Raw genomic sequence first — 13213 nt, 5'->3', positions numbered from 1 at the left:
GTTCAAGCTTCAGAGGAACTGTTGGTGTTAACAAGCAGAAAATTTGTCCTCACAGAGCGTTGAGCAGCCCCTTTTCTCCCTGTAATAATAATTCACTGGTATCCTACTGGGAGTTGGCTTACCATCTATCAGAAAATAAAATCTAAGAAACTGTAGCTTGTTTTTCCAGCGCTGCCTCCCCCTTGTCTGTTCAACCCTTTTGGGACTCTCCCCCCAGCTCAGTTTTGAGGCATGATAGATGTCTGCCCATACTTATGCTAATGTCTTGTAAACCCCAGAGTATGATGCATGGAAAGCACATCAGCTGTGTACTCCTATTCCATTTCACCCCCTTTGTGTGAGCTTGACCCCATGTGTTTCTGTCATATTCCATAGCTAATGACCTGAAAATGTGCTGGTAATGCCTACAGCTGAGGGTGTGCTTTGTCCAGAGCGGTTTCCATCAACGGGAATGGAATACGTTTAATCTGCAGACGTTGCATCCGGCTCAGTTTTACGCTGTTTTTAAAGGCTTTTTCTGTATCTATGCCTCTTTCTAGAGGTAGGGAAAGATATAGAAAAGACAGACCACTTGAAAAAGGCATGAAAAGCCTCAAAAACATGCATAAACCTATGGCCTGGACAATACATCTGCTTGACGATTAGAGAGGAATATGCTCCCATCTCCAAACAAGGAAGGCGATATCCTATCCCAGTAATCCCTTTGGCTTTAGTCAGTGCTCTCAATACCACCACAGCTAGAGTTAATGTTAGGCATACTTTCAATGTATCCATTTGTTGAGCACAACTGAATGAGTCAAATTCGAAAAACAGCTACGATATTTATTTTATTTTGACGGCTTGTGTTCTTGCGCCTGGCACAGATATTGTAATGTTTGTTATTCGTTCACACAGTTATGTAAATATTAAGATAAGCCTGCAACATAAGATAAATCGGAGAACATTCCTTGGAACTGGGACAGCTACAGAGCCTTGCTAGATAGTACAGAATTGCCCATGTTATACAACCCACTATCAGTGTTTTTCCAATAATAGTAATTATTGAAGCCCACCATGCGAGGAAGCCTTACCAGCGAGACACTGTAAATCGTTTTAAGTATGAGAAGACAATTCCGTGGTAGGAGGGGATAGTCTCTACCAGACTACATAGGCTGTTGGAAAAATACAGTACATGTACTAGAAATAGAAAAAGAGGAGTTAGCCAGGCATCGGAGTGGCTTATGGTACTGGTTGGCCCTTTTGATACTGCCTTGCCATCGATGGATCTGCTTGGAGATTATATCATTCAGTCTACTTTTTTTCCAGCAACCTATGGAGTCTGGTAGAAACTTCTCGTGGGGGGGGGGGGGGAGACTTTAAACGACCATAGTAACACTATACAAGACAGAGCACATGTTCGTTGTATAGTGACTCATGGCGAAATCCGGCAACATAAAAACGACTGCAAAAGCAAATATTTCAACATTTACAGTATTTCTATGGAAGCTATGCTAACACTAAGCAAAAAACCTGGCCACTTGGCCTACTGTTACCACTGTTACCAATGCCAACAGTCTCAACAGAAAGTCTGTATCATCCCTTGTGGCCAGAGAAAGTACCAGAGGGGATGGGCAATGCTGGGTTGTGATGTCTCTCTCTGGTAATGCCTGCCACACATGGGCCACATTCATCACAACTGTCACTTCATCAATAACAACTACACAGGCTAAGGACAACAAGACCCCAGGTTGACCTGGTACCCGCTTCAGCACAAGATGCATTGTTCGCTTTTCTTCCACATGAGGGTTGGCCAGATTGCTGCCATGTGTTATTTATAGCAGCTAAAGGTCGATAGGCATTAGCATGTTAATGAGATGCCCTTAGGTAATGGATGTCTGTGTTTCTTTTTGGCTGAATTCTGGGGAGAAAAAACCTGACCCTCACCCTTGTCTATCATGGGTATAGCTACCGTAGTAGATTGATGAGGTCTAAACCTTGTTCTGAAACTTTGTGATAATCTGTGGAAACCATATATGAATACCAGAAATGAATGCATTTACAGTCCTTTAAGATCAGCATCAATGATGATAATGGTATTTCAAGTGCTCTGTTGGAACTAAAGCAGAAGTTTACAACGAATTTTGATATTTTTTCTCGTGATGATTGGGAAAATAGTCAGTACCTGTACCTGAACACAGAAGGATACTCAAGCCACTTTCCTCAGGCAACCAACCTTGTGTCATCATTAGGAAAACTCTTTGAAAGAAAGAATATCATGTCACGTCAGCTAAATAGAGTTCTTAGATCTCTTTTTCCCCCTCATGATATTTTTTCTCTCAAAGAGCTTTTTCTCATTGATGACACAAGGTTGTGGTCCTGAGGAAAGTAGTTTGAGTGCTCCTTTGTCCTCAGTGCATCTGGCCGTTTGTTTGCTGAGTCTGAATGATGTGGTAATCACATAATGTGGTGGTCAGTTTGCAATCATACATCTTGACTTCTACAGCCTCTTTTGTAATGCCTTTTTGATTAATCCTATCAAACCGATCATCCAAGGCCTGGTTCGAATTGATGAGAAGGATTTAGGGATTACTGGTCGTTTTTTTTCCCAGCCACTTCTCCTTGGAGTTTTCTCCCGTTGGTATTGGTAAATGTTGAAGATGACATAGTGTGCCTGGGATTTCATAACCCACATCAGCCTCCCAAGGGTTTTCCAGACCATAACACAAGGCTAGCACTGCTATCATGCCCAAGGCTGCAAACCCCATTATGGGCATTGGGCCAGATTTACATTCAATATCACACAACCTATACTTTGACTCTCCACTCTTCAAAGCACCTCATCTGATATTTTCCACCTTATCTTGTCATTCTAGTATACTAACGTTATAAGTACAAAATACAGTAAATTCTTTCTGTTCATGTTCATTTTTGCTGACTAGTTTTTGAACCTCTTTATTGTACTTCTATATTATGAAGACGCAATGGCTGGTAGAGGCAGTCAGCCTACTGCTCTCCATCATTCATGGATGTGATATTTTGCTCATAGCATGTCTCTAGGTCCATATGTACCTTAGACCGCAGCGATCTTTCATAATGCTGAATGGAGACTGACAGCGATGGCCTTTGGTGGTGCTGTAAAGTTCAGCAACATATTGGTTCATTTGATTTGTTGGCTTGAAGCCTGGATGGAAGCCTGGAATTTTTAAAGTCTGCAGATGCTTCTTGAGCATACTGTAAATGCAGAAATGTTCGGGGTGGTTTTATGTTCGAGGTTTTTGTGGCGAGCGTTTCACCGCAAACTTAAAACTACCGCGAACATTTTTAGCCAATACTGTAGCAGTATGTGACTATAGCGCGGCCGCGAATGTAAAACTACCGCGAACACTGCATGTTCGCCTTAGCGCGAAATAAAAACCACGCAAACTTAAATCCATTTACAGTAGTGTTCTTAGGAACAGCACATTGTCTCTTTGGTTTCACACTTTTCTACCCAGAAGAGATACCACAAGAAAAGCCAGAAGAAAACCTTGAGTGTAGAATCATTCAAATCTCTTGATGCCACTGACAACTGACAAACAATTCAGTTGTTACTTATCTAGCTGTTTCGCTTTATCTAACTGAGAAGGGCTAGATTGACCTCTGAATGCCAGATGAGGTAAAAACAGCGCCTTTTTACTTGGCTGGAAACAGGAAGATGCTTCTGTGATAACCTTGATTTATCCACATCCAGCTGTGCCTTGGTTTCCTTCCAGTCGGTCTTGAAGAGCCAAAATTTGCCTGCCTTCTGAAATTGAGTACAACTCAGAAAGTCTAAGAATAGTAGACATTGGACCAAGCAAGATAAGAGGTTGATAATCTGCCAAAGGAGTTAGCCAGATAAAGAAAGACATTTCTAATCTAATGTTGTCCTTTGGCCCCAGTACTACTCTTGCAAGTTATTCACCCCAGTTGGCCAATTTCATATATTTTCTCAGCCACAAAGGTGGAGTCTAGGAGAATTCCCTGTCTTTGTGGCCTTGCCATGGCCTCAGAGATGCTTGTACAGATGGTCTGCAACAAGTTCACTAAGAAAAAAAAATTACTTGTGATTCATTAGCTTGAGGAATCACAGCTTTTCTCAAAAGTTTTCCTCCTCTTTGGGGAAGACAACAGGATGTGATGGTTGTGATTCATACTACTTGATTTTATCTAAAGAGCCAAGAAGTCTGACTCTGTTTACATTTTTCCTCCCATGTGACTGATTGCAGCTTAGCACAGCATAGCACGCTAAGAGTCAAGATGAATGTCGGGACTGATTGGTAAAGTTATAAGGTCAGCCTTCCCACAACCCCTGTGGCTGGGACCCAGGGTGGCTGACAGGTCATCCCCATCCGCCTTGCTTCAAAGAGGTCAGTTGCATAAACAGCCTCGTTCAGGGCTCGAAATACTGGTTGCTTATGCACTTTTGTGTACCCTTAGTTGAAGGAGTGCACCTAGTTTTGGACTGTTGGTGCACCAGTGCACCTAGATATTTGTGTAGGTTCATGATTGTAAACTAATATACAGCATATTATTGATGTCAGAATAAAAAAAAATCTTTTTTGGTTTGTTGTACTACATATTTATGTCTAAAAGTTTGAAGTTACGATGTAGCTAGGTTCTTTTTTCAGATTCAAGCTTTTAAGAGGCAGTAACATATTCCATGATGTGCACCCCATTTTTCTCTGTACCTAAATGTTTAGGTTTGGTACATCAAATATGAATTTTGAGCCCAGCTTGTGTACATCCCCACATTTTCCCTGGCCGTGGTGTATCGCTGGGAGAGAGAGATAACAGGATGAATGTTTGGGCTTGTTCCAAGGGGAGCTCGCTCCTGGAAGTACAAATTGAAGGGATAGAGGGCTGCTTCCTTTCGATAAAAAATCACCAGCAACTGTTTACACAAACTGACAGGTCTTTGATCCACTGTGACCTCTTTTTGGAAGGGGTAACCATTCATAAAGTGAAGGATATGACAATCTGTTGGGGTTGAAGAGACTGATCTTTTTTTAAAACCCCTTGGAAATACCAAGATGTCAAAGATGATTAAGGTAGCTTCGGGTAACCTGGTATCCATCTCATCTCCAAGCAGATGTAGCAAGGCAAAAACTGTAATGTTTCTCAAGCTCCCTGAGTACTGGGCCATGGATGCTAATTTGGCCAATGGATACTGTCTTAGCTGACATAGCCATTTTGGAAGATTTTGCTTGGAGATTAGGATCCATCTGTATTTAGCGAGCTGGTCCCTATCCAAGAAGCTGTTCCAAATACTTGTAATATATTTGACGGGTAATGGATTGGCCTACCACAGAGAGGAAATAGGGACTGATACCAGGCAAAGTTTCTTGCGATGATACAGTGAGGAACTTCTTGAGAGTGATTGAGTAAAAGTAAATACTAATGATGCCCAAACTCAACGATGAGCCTTTTTATAAATAGAAAATGTACATGCAAATAGTAAGAATGTTAAAAGATAGTACTGTGCCTATTTGAATTCTGAATGCATGGTAGCATTATTTTTTTTTTTACATTTATTCCAAAGGATGGGAATATTTTGAATGGACCCAGCTGTTCTGTGACCCTAGTCAGACCTCCTTTACTTTGTAGGCCACTTCTGTTTCAACTGTCCCAGTTAACCAGGGTTAGCTTGCTGAGATAATTGCAGGTCTAGCAGAAAAATGCCACATGAGCTGCAGGGGGAAAACATCTCTCTTGGGATGCTTCCAAGCTTGTTAGCCAAAGATATGCATGCAAGGAAGCAGCACTGCTATCATCATATCAGGCATGTTTGTTTAGTCTTCATGCAGATGTGGGGCTTGGCTCTGCATTTTAGGCCTGTGGTTACTGTGTTTTGTACACCGTTTTGTTTTCTAGGAGCTAAAACTGCGAACTACAATGTACTAGAAAGAGGTACAAAACTCACCGCTCCAATTAGAGGTTAGACCCAGGTGTGTTGCAGATCTTTTCTTTGGCATTTTTTGTCAGCATTTCTATTTTGTCAGTTTTTGCGAAAAACTGACAAAGTAGCAAGGCCAACAAAAAACGCCTCAAAAGATGTTCAAAACAAGCCGGGTCTAACCTTTGCTTCCGTGAGTAACAAAATGCTGCAAAGACGTGCCTAAGACACTTGGTAAGACCCTACATCTGCTTGGAGATTAATGTCTATTATAGTGATTCAGGGAGAGTACCTTGTAGGTCCATAAACAGATGTTCGCTACAAGGAAGTGGAGATATGTTGGTCAGAATGTTTAGTATAAAAAGGTGACAGCAGACATTACGCAGACACAGGCGGTACATGTTGGCTTGTCTTAAACCACAAAGCTTGTGCGCTGTTGGGAAAATCCAAGCCTTCAGCATGGTTTTACTCAATTTGTCCGTGGACTGTAAAGGATTATGTGCCTATTTCTGTCTTTTATGTTCCAAGGAACTGTCAAAAGTCACTTAGGGTCCAAGTTTAAAGGAAAAGGCTGAGTCCAACGAAATTAAGTAAGCCAGCCACCAGGTTGAAAGACTTTCCCTTTTTGGCTGTAGATCAGAGGAAGAGATAACTTAATAGCTTAAGAGCATATCTTGTTTAGCTCAGTCTCCCCCAAGGTAACCCTTCCCTGCCAAATGTAGCCTAGGCACCAGACTTGTTTCCAGGGCCTACACAGGCCAGCTCCTCCGCTCCAGTCCAGGGCCAACCAAGGAAATTTACAACAGGCCCCCCTGAGTTGTGTCTCAGGGTCTAGCTCAGTGGGATCTGTGGTAAAATTTCCTTGAGGGTATGTTGGCCCTGAAGCCGAGGAGCTGGGCTGTTAATTAGACCCTGGAAACAGTCTGGCATCCAGGCTAGCCAAATGTTGGCAGCAGAGAGACTTCTTGGAGTGGATGAAAGGTTGACAAGGTTGGATCTCGAGCGAACAATTTAACCAGCTGAAAAACAACCCGATGTCGTAACATGTACAAGTTGATGGAACTTAGCAGGGTGGCTCTTCTTGTAGCATTTTTAGAATTCGTAGGTAACAAGAGTACTACTTGCCTCAGGGCAACACTACAGCAAGTTCTGTTGAAAACACTAGTTTAGTTCGCAAGTTACAAGAAATGAATAATGCCGTTTGTGCATTGCAAAACAGTCTACATTAGATTTCAACATTTTGTCATCTTTGTGTCACATGAATATCATTTCATACATCTTCTACACCCACCTTTATAACCCTCATTCTGCATCATATTGGGCATTCCTGGAACAAGCTTGTTGGATTGTTATATAGCAATGTCATGCCTTTTTAAGGATGCCCTTTTAAAAGGTCATAGGGATCTGCTAGCATGGACCAACTATAATGGCTCATTAATCATCTTGCCCTTGGAATGGCTGGACCTTGCAGCAGAAAGTTATAAGATATGTCAACTGCTAAGTAAAAGAAGGTAATTCTACACCAAGTCCTAATATGTAGTTACTGTGGTTGTGGTGTGGGAGAGGTCTGGGTTAGTGACACGCTTCCTTCCTTTGCAGACTTCAAAGCGGCACAACCTTGTTCAAAGTCAAGGCTTCTCTTTTATGGAGAGAGCAAATGTCAGAGCCTGTAGTTTCGCTCTTACTAGTGTTTCTCCTGGGTCTCCTAAATCAGTGACCCTTGTCGAATAACAGTTGTAAAGGTGGTGCTTTGATAAACTACCAGGAAAAGTGATTGATGTTGCTCTGTCTGAGGGATTTGTGTGGAGTAACAGTGCAGCAAGGCTAGGGATTCCTTGGTAAATGGGTTCTTTGGAAGATTAGTGGTCCAGTAATCCATCTGGATGATATCTATGTACCATCAAAGCTGATGTCCACCCCTGAGAGTGGAGTTTTATTGGTCTGAGGTTTGGGACTTATTCGTGACTATCTCTTTCCACCTGAGCAGATATAAATGTAGGGCTATTTTGAGCCTTCTATTTCATTACACTTTAGAATCCCGTTCCCTTCAAACTTATAAAAGTAAGTAAGATCAAACTTCATTGTAAAAATCGGTGGTGGTGAATAAAGTGGTGAAAAAAAAAAAAAAAAATGGTAATTTCAAACTTTTAACAACAGTTCTCCGACACATTTTGTGCTATCATTAGTCAAAAGAATCTTGACCATTTCTGTTCTGAAATGATAAAACCTATTGATCTGAAGGCAAGCTCTTCTGGATATTTTCCTTTGTTTGGGCACATTAAACGGGATTGAAAAGTTGATAGTAAGGTGCTTTGAATAGATTGAAAAGGTGATGGTAAACTATTATTGCCTCACTGTATAATCTTACTGGCCTTGTTATTGACAGTCTTAAGTCCAGTATGGCTTTTGATGGATTACAACCTTTACAAGTATTTTCCAAGGTGATCACTCGGATAAGAGAGTATTGATCTTTTCAAGATTTTACAATGGAAATCAACATGCTCAAGCTAGATATTTACGGGAAGCATAAATGTACTCATAACAGCTTGGCATTCATTTACACATGTGCTTTGCGTTTATAAGGTTATGGGTATTTTATTGTTTTTTTTCCTAATTTTACAAAGGAAATATGCATGTACAAATTCAAACCTATACCAGTATCATCACTATCATCATCACTACCTGTACTCATTATGAATCAATGATTTCAACATGTCCCATTTTCAGGGACATGATTTCAACAGATATGGTGTTGACAACTGTGTTGATAGTTGATATATTAATGTACTGTAAACAGTTGTTACATTGAAACTGCTTTTTTGTGCTTAATGATAATGCAGTATCTTTCAGTTCGTAGTGCAGTAAAATTACCTTTCATAGCCTAATACATAGTGTTACTGCTGTGTTTTATGTTTTTGTCATGCAGTGCAGTTGACAAGGGACACTAACATGAGTCATGACAGAATCTGTGCAGTTGCGATATATACCGCACATAATCTTCCAATGTTTCATTTTGTTTTCAATATAAATATAAGTTCAGCCTTGTCATTTGCCCTCTCAGCTGACATTTCTGTAGCCATCTGTAACGCAATAAGTTTTCTGACTGGCACTTCCAGATACAACTGTTGAACACAGGAAGTCTTGTGGTTGGAATAGGGACAAACCAGGTATATGTGGAGGAGGAGGAGTTTTTGGGTCAAGCATTTGTACAATTCTTTCCACCTGCCCATTCTGTTTCCTATCAATTTTTCTCCTATTTCATGTAGATATTATTGTTCAACATCTCATTTTTCTCTATAGTATGTTCTTCCTTGTTTTCAAACGTCTGAAAGAGCCTTCAGTAATCGATTTTCTAACAGTGAGGGCAGAGGCTAGCCTGAGTGTCACCCTGGTTTAGTTCCAGGCTCTACCAGTGAAGGTAGAGCCTGGAACTAAACAGGATGACACTCAGGCTAGACAGAGACAGGGGTATTCTTTCCATTGCATTTTTTGTGATGACTGTGTCTTGTCTTATCTTTCCTCAATCGATCTTCCACCAGACCTTGGTGAATCTTGTGTTGGAAACTAGTTTGACTTCTCCATTATGTTTTCACCAACACAGATGAACTTAAATGCTTACAGAGCAAAGATGTTTATCCTTTTTAACCTCCTTACTCAGAGTGATAGGTCCTGGTGAGTCACTGAGGCTGGAACAGTTTGGCACCAGTGGATGTTATCCTGTCAAGTATATTGGAAACAGCTGTTGGATGAACAAACTCTCCAGAGCACTATCACACTGTCCAGACAACAATTTTACACCTGACATCAAGGGGCAGTTGTATGTGACTATTGTGTAACATCATGGACAACATTTGAAGATATGTATATTAATAGCAAACATTTGTATCAATCATCACTTTAAATTATGGGAATAGCACCAAAAGATGTTCTTTCAAAAGGTGTCTTAAGTTACACGTAGGTCTACAAAGTACAAGGATGATGTATGATGTATGTAGCTATATAGAATGAATATTGATAATGTGATGAAGAACCCAACACACTTACCAAGAAGAGAATGCTTTGCCAAATTAGGGATGTTGAAGGTCACACCTCTCCCGTTCTTTATGACCTAAGACTTTATTTTGTCCCCATGTTTTGATATTAGCAAGGGATCAAAACTACAGGAAGTCAAAACAGCTAATATTTCATATATTTCTGCCAATTAGCGTTCATAACATACCAGTTGCCAGAGCCTGATCAGTGACATATTTCTGACTTTGCTTGTGGCGGCACATCTGAGAGACCGATTGTCCCTCAGTGCTGGACACAGAAGGACAACACAAAACAACTTTGACTCGGTGGAGTTGGTATATGTAGCTAATGAACTGTTTGTGGTAGTAGAAGAAAAAGCTTATGCTGAAATGTACACCCTGACATATATCAATTCCTGCTTTATGTAAACTTAAAACTGTGGAATGACATTTGTTCTCACTCATTCTAGAACTGATTAATACAAAGGTGTTGATGTTGATGATGAAGCAGCAGAAGCTGTTATGATTTTATTAGGGCTGTGTTGAGGCTGCTGCGATATTGAACACTGTATGCATGATTTATGTACATGTAGTATAGTGCGAAGACTAGTGTAAGCTGAATCCTACACTTGAGGGTAATTATATACACCTATGGGATAGAAGGCTCCCATGACCTATAGCATTTCCACTTTATCTTGATCCAGAATAGACCGCAGACAGGCCATTGTAATGAAGTCATTGTTTCTTGGTCAAAATCTAAAAGGATAACTTATGAGAGTCTAGAGCGGAAACTGGTGGTTTGGCAAAAGTTTATACTCTGACTTGAAGTACTGTACTTCAATGTAGAGAAGTGGGTTGGGAGCTGAGCCAAGGCTGTACATAATACAGAGTACCGTCAATCTTCAAGCAGATGTTTGAAGGGGAGATCATAACATTATCTGATTGTCCTTTAGAAAATGTCATGACCTTCCCTTTTATTAACATTTGCTTGGAATGTACAGTGACGGTTGATAGGCCAAGCAACATGTGGGCATTAGGCTTTTTATGAAAACTCCCCTCTTGAACGATGCTATTCTTGATGTCGTAAAAGCCGTGTAGATTTTGGGTTGCCAGGGATGTGTGTCCGTCCGTTTTACAGTGCAGCTGACTGATAAAATCACCCACTTCAGAACCACCAGGCTGCCCAGCCTAGCCCCTTTAGTCTCCCGGGGACATGTTGATGGCTCCATGAGTTTTATTACGACTTGTGATTTCCCAATAGCAACACTCAAGGCCCTGTTCACCTGTGGAACAGTACTGCCTCGAGGCTAAGGTTAGACAGTTAATACTTAACGACCGTAGCCAAGCTGATGTACTATGCCCAGACAGACAAAAGTAGTACATTTTGCTATTTTTTATGGTGATCCTTCCAATAACAATATGTTTTTTGATATATGTGATTGCGTTTTTAATTGATGTTGTAAGAATTGTGTAATATTCACAAAATGAATTCAGGTACTTGTAGTTAGGAGAGGTCTATGTACTTCAATTTAAATCATTGAATCTTGGATTTTTGCAGAAAATCAATGAAGCAGGTAGGCTAGATTAGAATAGAAACAAGTCCCCAGGTTGTTGTAGATACAAATCAACAAGCAACTAAAACATTGTTGAAATTCATATGCCTTGTGGTAAAATGGTTTTGAGTCTTTTGTGATTGTCACGTTTATACATTCCTGTCTTTCCCTCTGTAATATCACTTGCAGCTCATGCCTGAGGCAGAGCTATTTAAGTGCAATAAAAGTACTGTGGTGAAAGATAACTGCATGACATTTGCTAAAGTTCACTCCAATAAGAAGCATTACGTACAGCAAATCATATTACATAGTAAAAGGGAAAGAATAAAAGGTTTGGCTGGGAGCTTGTGCCAATCATTTCAAATACATATGCATGCCTGCCAGCAAAAATACACATTGGCATTTAACTTTAAGATCATTAAGTTTTTGTTGTTGCAAAATCCTGGTAGGTGTAAACATAGGTTGAGGGAGGATTGTGACAGTTTTTACTGGTCGATATTAGAAGTGGTGAACTCCTGACATTCACTTGATATGTTTATTTCCTGCTAAAAAGATAACTGCAGCTTGAGTGGTTGCATCTGTTGTTCCTTACAAGAGGCATGCTCTTTTCTGTAAGGCGTAGGCAGCCAATTTGAATTTCCTGTAATTCGTCGGGAAAGGCATCCTATACAGATACAATGTATTTCGTAGTGAGACAGCCAAATTTTGCGCAAAAGTACGTAGGGGGTTTAAGGGGGTTCTTCTGAAGCGTTGTTGGGACATCATCCCCCCCCCCCCCATGCAGACCCCTATGACTAACAGTTCTTACTACATCACAGCTGTTGTTGTGAATTTTATCTTCTGTCACTCAGCCATTGACGGAAAGACATTGATGGAGAGCAAAAAATTTGGAACATTCAGAATGCCAAGGTCTGGTGATTACCATGAGGGGTTGCATTTGTCATTTTGGATGGTGACATACAGCCGGTAGCATGGTATATGGGGAGCTTTATCTCTGCATGTAAAAGAACCAAAGACTCATCTAGAAGAGTAGGTGTAATCTGGCCTTGTGTGTTTGGTTGAGAATAGAAGTGTAGCAAAAAAAAATTAAAAGCTGTATTGCCCTGTCAGCTATTGAAAAAGCATTATGTGTTTACATGCAGATGTATTCACCATCATGGCAAAGTAATATTACAAATATTTGTACATCTACAACATGACTTCCCCATGGGCTAAGGACTTGTTTTCTCTGACAACAACTACAGAGTCTGAACTTGACAGCACATGTGATGTTTTACAGTTGCTTACATGTTGTAAAGTGTAGTTCCTGTTACCCAGCAGGCTTGATTTAGCTTTAGTGTGTTCCTATATCCTAACCCCTCAGGGCAATGGGTTAGGAAGAGAGGAAAGGGCCTTGACTTCAGGTCAAGGAAGAGGAAGTGCTGGGCTTTACATAGTCAGGGTGGCAACTTTGTGGTCACAGCCAGGCCTGTGTAAGAGATTTAAAACCCACTACCAAGGATTTGTACAGTGCGCCTGGAAAACGCCATTTCTATCAAAGAAATGTTTTGCTTGACTGGAACTGTCATCTGATAAATGTGGGGATAAGGGTTCAATCTGAGGAAAGGGAAGAAATATAGCCTTGCCTGGAGTAGGTTTAATTTCGTGGTCGCACGACATTCCTTACTTAAAAAATTGTGCTGAATTTTACTTTTATTGTACAGTTATCATCATTTCTAAACTGCCCTGAGTCCAGCTGGAATATCCTGTAAATAACC

At 40.7% G+C, this 13213-nt stretch overlaps 1 protein-coding gene across 1 annotated transcript in view; it reads left to right on the top strand.

Annotated features, from left to right (window-relative positions):
• The window catches only part of LOC136435121 (stabilin-2-like), a 138308-nt gene that overhangs the window by 1399 nt on the left and 123696 nt on the right, over positions 1 to 13213 (top strand). The window lies entirely within an intron of this gene.

This window comes from Branchiostoma lanceolatum, chromosome 5 (assembly GCF_035083965.1).
Source record: "Branchiostoma lanceolatum isolate klBraLanc5 chromosome 5, klBraLanc5.hap2, whole genome shotgun sequence".
In the NCBI taxonomy this organism is placed as follows: Eukaryota; Metazoa; Chordata; class Leptocardii; order Amphioxiformes; family Branchiostomatidae; genus Branchiostoma; species Branchiostoma lanceolatum.
Note: the sequence above shows the minus strand (reverse complement) of the source record. Positions and strands in the feature narration are given on the sequence as shown.